Source organism: Netta rufina, assembly GCF_964035555.1.
Source record: "Netta rufina genome assembly, chromosome: 5".
NCBI lineage: Eukaryota > Metazoa > Chordata > Aves > Anseriformes > Anatidae > Netta > Netta rufina.
Genome location: NC_140128.1, coordinates 12616138 through 12625033, shown reverse-complemented (window position 1 = coordinate 12625033; position 8896 = coordinate 12616138).

Sequence of the window (8896 nt, the reverse complement as noted above, 5' to 3'; positions counted from 1 at the left end):
ATTGGTTTGAGATTCTCATCAACATATTTCTGCTACAGGAAAGTATCATTGAAACAACTGCTTTTCTCACATAGTGTGAGAAATATTTCTCTTAGAGAGATTTGCCACTGTCTACATTCTAGAATACCAAAATAATCATTTGCTGAAAACGTGAACAGTCTCACTAAATATTTACTTTACTTTACATAGATATAACTCAACTCAAAAGTCTTTATGGTGGGATTGTAACTGAAGTGGGGTAACTGAAATAAAGACCACAGGGAAGTCCAGTGCTTTAAAAAAAATAAATGATACTGAACTGAAAATATCTTTCTGTCAGTGTGTTTTAAGTAAACTTAGTTAAAGAAAAAAAAGGATGAAGTAACTGTGACTGAAACTACCTTGTGAGGTTTACATACTATTAGTAAAGGAATAATCCTAGACTTTTGTATGGGCTATCATAAGTGGTATTGGAGACTTGCAGTATTTTTGTTTACCAGAAAGCCACTGTTTTTAGAAACCTGTAGTATCAGTAAAAATGCTGGTCTTAATTTTCTAAAAGTATGCTTCTAGCCTTGAAAAGAAAAGTTTGAAAATTCAGATCTTAGAAAGAAAAAAGCTGTATTTTCATTTACTATGTATTGCAGGAGTTTAAAGTTGCCAACTTCTACAGCCCAATTCATGACATTTCAATAAAATTGAAAATTGTAGAAAATTATATTTTATCTCAAAAATTTGTATGATTCCAGATCTAGATATTGGATGTTATACCTTTGTCAGTAAATTTTAAAAGCACTACCCTACAAGTACTTGATGTATAAATAACAAATTTAAAGCAGAGGCATAAAAACATGTAAAGGCTGTAAGCTGAAGTTAGAAGCCAAGGATGTGGGCAGATGGAAAGACCATTAGGCAAAGGGAGCTTGTTTTGCATAAGGGCAGGGAAACTGTACCCTCTCTAGACAGTATGTTGTCACTGTTAGACCTATCTTTAAAAATAATAATAATAATTATAGTAAATTCTGTAGGTGCTATTAAAGGACTCAGACTAATGGCCATGATGGAGCCAGCTGCATTGCCATAACTAGAAAGGAGTTTATACTTAAAGAAAAACATGCAGAAAGAAAAAATATTCCTTAGGCTGAGCACAACAGAGAACTTCCCAGAACACCCTTGCTTTTGGCTGCCTTTCAGGTCTCATTCTCTGCCTTTTATTGCTTTGGCTCTAGCCTGCACAGCAGGGATGGAGGATGAAGCTCAGTAGCTGTAAGTTAACAACCAGAAGCAATTTTGATTGATTTGTCCTTCTCTTTGCAGTATTCCATTGGACGCATCCCCAGGGCACGTTACTAATTGTTTGCCCTTTACTTTGGGACCACTGGATTAATGGCTTTATATAATTGCCATTTCTTCATTGTTAATACAATAATGGTGTGATGAATTTTGTAGTCAAGCAGTTCTTGGCTCTGACTATAGAGGGGAAAAATTATTACCATTTGAAAATGAAAAGAGGTTCCCCATCCCAAAATGTGAAATGCTACAGTGTGATGGGACAGCAGCTTCTACAGGTACGCTGCCATTAGACTGGGCAGGACTTCCAGTCACTGTGGGGCTTGGAAGTAGAGCTAGCAGAAAAACAGACAGGTAGGTAGTTCTAATTTAGACAATCAGAGATTTTTTTTTCTTTCCTTTTTTTTTTGGTGTGGCTGTTGTTGAATCTATTTTGGTTGCTTTCTACCTACATGCTTTTTTACGGTGATGAATAGCTCCTAGAAATACGTACAAACATTTGGACTGTGGGAAGCTCAGGAGAGCTGAGTTCAAATTGCACAGAAATCTCATCTTTCCTGTCTTGTCATGGGATTAAGGACAGAGGGCAAAGTAGAGGTGTTTGTGTGAAGTACATGCAGCTGGCTCCATCCACACAGCAGGTAACTGAGTCCTGGGTGAGCCCTAAAGAAAAGTTCGCACCCTGAGCTTATCAACTAAGAATTACTGTAGAGACAGCCCAAGGAGTGCACCAGCAATGTGGAATTGGTGTATTTGGCCCTTTGACCTAACTCAAGACCACTCCTGCCTGGAAATGAAGACCAACAATACTGTTTTGTTGCTTCCCACACCTACAGCGTGGTTGTGAATGGTAGTGGCCAATTGGTCTTAGAGCAGGAAGTCATACACAGTAGAAGTTCTATTTGTTATTGTCTTTCCTTTTTGTGATACTGCACCTGAGCAAGACTATTTTTGGACCCTTTATATAAAATTGCAGCATTACAGGAAATAGATATGTTGCCCACTCTGCAGAGGTGGCAAGATAATTTGTCAATTAGAACAAAACAGTTCTAGAATGACATTTATGTCTCTGCTATTTCTGAAGCCTCTTTAATTAGATCTGAGTTCATCCATGTATCAGCTGAGGGAAAGGTTATTAACTATCCCATGTGAAGATGTTGGAATGAGATGAAACACAGTTTGCACTGGACAGTAAGCAATGGGGAATCCCAAGTTTTACAGTCAAAACATGTCTGCAAAGGTTTTTTTTTATTTTTAATCTTGTATTAGAAAATGAATTTGGTGCTAGGATGCCAGCCTTGGATACAGAAACTCTGTTTATCTCCTGAATGGGTATTACTTGGCTTGACAGCTTGACAGTTCCAGCCCTTGCCAGTATGCCTCAGTCTTGATGAGAGGAGGAGACATCACATCTGATCATGGGGAGGATGAAGGACATACTAAAGACTGTTCAGTCCCTGACTTCTGGGTTATTTTCTCCAGGTTTGTGAGATCATCTCCTATTGAAGGGTCATATAACATGGCAAAGGAACAGAAACTCCATGCATAGTAGCATCTATTCTGAGTGGGGGTTTATCCCTACATATATTTAAACGTATGGGCAGTGGCCAGCCTACTTTCTTTTTCTAAATGGAAAAACAAAACACAGAGCTTTTCTGTATCACACTAAAAGCAAGAATGAGTGGGTATTTCTGCTGATTTTCAGATTCAGCTACACTTTCTTGTATGAATTGCTCCTGATTTAGAGACTGGACTGAAAAGGGAAACACTTTTTCCTTGCATTAAAATATAAATAAATAAATTAATTAAATATGGTAAATATTAATACCTCATATTTCTTAAAGTTTTATGTTTCATTTTCCATTTTATGTTTCATGTTTTCCATGAATTACTGGTTAGTGTTAAATAAGTTAAAATTATGCAGCTCTAATCTATACAAAGGCAACTAAAATTAAGACAAATTCAAAGACAAGAGTATAGGAACTGAATGGCTTCCTTAGCAGCCAGGCATTTTCTCAGCTATTTACTTTATTCCCAATCCTTCAATCTGACACTAAAAAGAAATTTCCTGTCTTTTTCTTAGAACTGGCTTGTCATGCTTTTTTCCCTGAGCGTCTCACTAGAAGTGATTTTGCTGTATTTAACCACATCCTGTAAGAAATTCTAAAATGTAAAGTATTATGTAAAAGGATTTTCAAAGGAGCCATCTGAGTAAACATCCCAGTGAAAATGGGACGTGTTTAAGAAGATTCAAATGTATTCCCAACAAGACATTAGAAAGTTTAAAGGTAAGCAATCAGATTGTGTACTGCCACAGTTGCGCTCCAGGCACAGGACATTACCATGGAATTAAAACCAGTTCAGGAACTTTCTAAAGATTTGAAAGCTTCCTCAGTACCCGCAAAGGTAGAGCACAAGCAGAACATCAGAAATGCAGTAGGTCCTGTATGGCATTTTTGATTTGAGTGATGAGTAGTTCTTAATCTCTGTGTACTGGTTCTCTGGTGCTAAAGGGAAGAAAGTCAGCCTGCCAAGTTCTGTTGCTTGATCTCACTAACTCTCTGTAAAGCCTTCACCAGGTTATTAAACTCTATCTTTATCACCTGTGTGATGCAGATAGTCATTATCTACATCTTACTTGATTTGCTGAGATCATGACATTTGTCGGACTGAACCTGCATAAGCCATACTGAGCCCATTGAGATGATGTACGGTAAAAGGGCAGTATGTATTAACAAATCTGATGTATTTATCCTTGTATAAATTGCTTAAATCCACTGCAAAGGCTGCATGATGTTCTTACTCAGCCTCGCGTTTTGGTTTGGAAATGTACAATGACTGGAGGGGAGTAACTACTGATTTCATTAGCATTACATCTACTACAAAGGCTCGGGAGTGAAGGGAGACTAAGGTACGCTTTCTTGGCCATTTGTGCCAGGATATCAAAGGGCATTTCTGTACATCTGTGGGCTACTGTTCAGACAGATAAGGCTTTAAAGTATTTAACATCTATAATCAATATTTCATATCAGTCTCACACTGTTTCTCTTCCTTCAGTCTCTGTTTCTGGCCCTCTTTGTTTCTTCCTTTTAATGTGTGTTGGTTTTCGTTTGTTTTTTAACATCTGTTAACCTGAGAAGTTTTTTTTCACTTAGTGCTTCAAATACTGCTTCAAGGTAACCTTATGGCCTTTCCTGAGAAAGGATCTGTGAGACTGACACACATTCTGGGAAGATGTGCATGTCACAGATGAAATTCTTATGAGGTTATGTAAGATGGTGTATGAAAACTGGGGCAGGGATGTCAGTCAGCTCTGCACTACAACTGAAATGAGAGAAAAGGGAACCTGATGTATAGAAGTGCAATTACACAGCACTGCAGCAGAACTTAAATGCTGTTTGGGGAAAAATGTTTAATTGGGCAAGGGAATATGGAACTGCAGCTGCTTTCCTCTAACCCATACCAACAATCTGATGTATTCCAGCCTCCTGCCTTACCTTTCTCCAACTCAGTTCTTGTTCAAAAAATAAAATCAAATGTAAATAACAGAACTTATACCTACTACAAAGTTCTGTTTTTGGGTGCTTGTTTAAGAACCATTGAGTTTAAAGCTTCTTCTCTTCTCTCACTCACTCACTCTTATCCTCAGTGCTACTTTCCTAGGGCTACACTTCCATTCTTGGCAGGGGTATCACTGCAGATCCATGAAGATCAGGCAGAAAGTCATGTCAGTTTGTGCTCTGCATCTGCTGCCAGTCTTTGGCATTACTGGCTAAGGTCCTTTGGCATCCCCCAGCATTTGTTTCCATGCATTACCCCAATCTCCATAATCTTTTCACCTCTTCTGGACCTTTCCTCCAGGCAGTTTCATTACTTTCTTAATTCCAGGCCCTTTTCTTATTTATTTCTGAGACCACTACTTTTTGGGAACTCAATCTAAATAGTCTATGTGTAAAAGCACAAATGTGATTAACCTCCTAAGTGGTGATCTTCTTTTATGTCTCTCTATTAATTTGAGGATTCACAATGTACTGCTTCTTTAGTCCAGCTGTTACCAAAATTTACAACCAGTCTACACCAGTTGCAGGTTTCTGGTTGAGCATTTGAATGTTCATTTTTGGATACTCACCCCCCACTTGCATACCCCCAATTATCTGCTGCCTGCAAGTTACATATTTTTTGCATACAACATTTACCTTCTCATGAAATGTTCAAACCATTCCACTGTAGTTTAGTGTTTTGCATTGCCTGAGATCTTCTAAGTGCAACTTAGCCAGCAGTTAAGATTATTAGAATATAATATTATGCACCAGCCAGAGGAGCTTTTATATACATGGATTAAAACTCTTTCCAGGTAGAGTCGACCAGTACTTAGTTCTCTGAGTAAGAAAGTCCAGGCAGAATGTGTTCTGCATCTGATCTTCAGGAGGTTATCAGCACAATGTAATGACACTAGTGACAGCAGCAGCCAGACAGTTAAACCTTTCCTTGTACAATGAAAATGCTCCCTTGAGAGATCGTACATAAGGTCAGATCATGCTTTGTTTAGTCCTTTCAGCTGAGATGACTGAAGTGTAAAGTCAGAGAGGACTGAATTCAGATAAGTGGGAAGATGGATTATGAGCATGAAGTATAAGAATAAAAATATTATTTGGAATGAAAAGATAGGTGTCAAAGACAAAGGTATACCAGCACTTCACTTACATGGATAAAACTTTCAGTAAAGTGGAAAATTATTATAATGTACTTAAAGAAGTAGAACTGAGATTAAGTGACTTTTACAGCACAAAACAAACGTTAGCAGATAGCCTTTCTGAGATAGCATAGTGAAGTGAGGATAGCGGGCAGTCGAGAAGGAATGACACAGTGCCCCAGGAGGGAGTCTGCTAGGAAAAGAACAAAGGCAAAACAAATGTGACTCCACATGACCCCACTTTGTTGAAGTTTCCAGTATCAAGTGCCCTTTGGAATAACCAGTGGGAAAATTACCCCCTTAAAAGAAAGAAACAAAAATGAAGTAAAAAGTCTTTTTTTTTCTTATTACTATTATTGCTTTTTTCTTTTCTTTTTTTTTTTTTTTCTTAGATGAGTGAAGACAAACCTCATTAGTTTTGGAGAATGGGGATTCCACATGCTTGAGTGACACAAAACTGTTTTTTTCTTGCTTTGTTTTTTCCTTGAATTGTTTTTCCCAGACAGCATTTCCTTCATCTTCTATGACTTTCATTCCCCTTACCACCATTGCCTCTTTCATTCTCTTGATTCCTAATGATCTCTTTCTTCTGTTTATATAGCTAACTTCCTATTCCTTGTTTTTACTGTTGATTTGATATTCCTTATTTTTTCTTTCATCATCCCAACCCTTTTAGATTCCATCATCTTTCTTTGTTTGTCACATTGTTTTCCAGTTTTTCATCCTCTTCCATTACTTCCTTCTCTCTAGCCTCTGGCATCCATATCACACATTTTCTCAAAAATACTTCATTTTTGATAGATCACCACTAACTTCTTTCTTAATCCTATCCTGTCATTTTACTGCTGACTTAGATTCACTTTCAGCTCACTTACCATCATCATAAAGTGATTTGCCCTCGGGCCTGAGCTCATAGAAAGTGAGAAAAGGCGGAAAAATGGCTGTTTTAATAGCACCTTCTTGCCCGGCAAAGCTGCTTTGTTTCTTTGTAAGCTTCATATGTTGATTTTAGCAGTAAGCATATAGTCCTGCACATTATCCCTGCAGAGGCAATACCAGTGACAATAAGTAAAATCTACTACTTCGGTGGTAAATAGTTCTGGAAGCACTGGGTTTGGGCTGATCAGATAGAGCTGAGCATAAATTCTGATGTGGCAGGATGCTAGTTGTGTTGCTGAATCTGTTCCAAACTGTTCTGTTTGGGTCAGTGATGCCCTTTACTGCTACTAGTAGTGCAGAGAATGAAGAATGGGCCTTGTCCTGACTGATTCAGATAGCCATGGTAAAAGAGGCGGGTTAAGAAAGATAATCTTTTAGCTCCAAAGTGAGTGCATCTGGAGTCAAAGAAGTGTGATAAACTAGGAAGTCCACAGTGGCATTTTTACACGGATACTTTTCAGCACAGAATGCAGTTTAATTACTACTGTACCCTTTTTTCTACACTGGGTGCCTGGGTCTGAAGGGCTTTGCTGTTGTGCCCTCTGTAATTGGAGAACAGGTTGTTCTTTGGGCCATTAGAGGGCGGCTGTGATACAGGGCCTGGGACCTGCTGAGAGTGTGTCTTTCAAAAGGGGTGTATTGGTGAGATATTTCTAGAAACCCAGGTGCACAAACTAATTCCTGTGGATTTTCTATCAAACCGTCCAGACTGTCTCATAATACTTCAACACTCTGCATCTAGTCCCTGTCCTGCACTGGTTTAGGCTAAGCTGGATCCGCTGTGATTTTGAAGTTGAGTAGGGATACCTGATACTCATCTACCTTACCTGTTGAGCATCTTTGTCAGCTGCAAAACATCAGGTATGAAATCACCTCCAAAACAGACTTCATGAGTGCCTGTTGCTGTCTGTTTTTACTGTGTACTGCAAGATATTTTAGGAGCAAGGAGATTTTAGTTGTAATGGTTAAGGCTCCTTCATTGCCTGTATATCTACTCTTGTTCTATCCATTCTTTATTTGGAGTAGATTAGCTGACAGCAACTGACTGTGCTTATTTGCAATATTTGCTTCTATTTTTGAATGTCGTTGTATCTTGCTGTCTTTGTTTTTAACATCCTGACTTCAGTGTTTATTGCTTAGTGCTTAGACGCCTCTAAGTAAATGTTTTTATGAATAGGCGAAATAAATGATCTTCCTGCCCCCTATTTCATTTCCGTGGGCAGAAATAACCTTGGCACAGGGTGTTCCAAGGATTATTGATTACTGGAACTGTGCCTCAGGCCATCAGCTCCTTCAAGCCAATTATTAATGGCCTGCATGTCAACAATTATTGGAAAAGCAGTGAATGCATTTGCTGTGTTCTCTGATCACTTTTCCAAAACAGCAAGGTTCTGGCAAGAGTGGCTAACTAAATTAGAAAGTCAGGGGACAGAGCACTAGGTGGAAAGTCGCCCTTCTGGGCCAAGCGAGGAGAGAGATGCCTTGGACTTTAACCTGTAAAGTTAAGTCACAATGAAGCGTGGAGTGACAAGTAGTTCTGTGATCCACAGAGCTAATGGAGGTTGATTTCTTGCAGATCTGTGTGCTGCGTTCCTTTAAACACACCATAATGATATATTCAATCCTTTTTGTGTTCCCTGAACAATTCTACAAACCCTATCCCTTTGCTTGGGAGAGCGGCAGCATGTGCTGTGGATGCATTTAATCTCTACATATAGAATCATGCTGTTGGCTGCTGCCTCGGGATGGAAAAAGCCAGAATTCTTCCCACAACAGGACCCAATTTTCTTCTGTCCTGTATTCAGCTGCATTCTGGCAAATTTTCCCTAATCACTAATTTAAGCCAAAGAGGTTATATGAGGAAACCATAGCTGAATAGTCAGTTGAACACACAGCACAATCATGTGAAGTAATGTTTTCTTAGTGAGGCAACCAAGAGGGGAAAAAACAGTTATGGTACATAATTGCTGGAGGTACTTATCTATGGTCCTATCA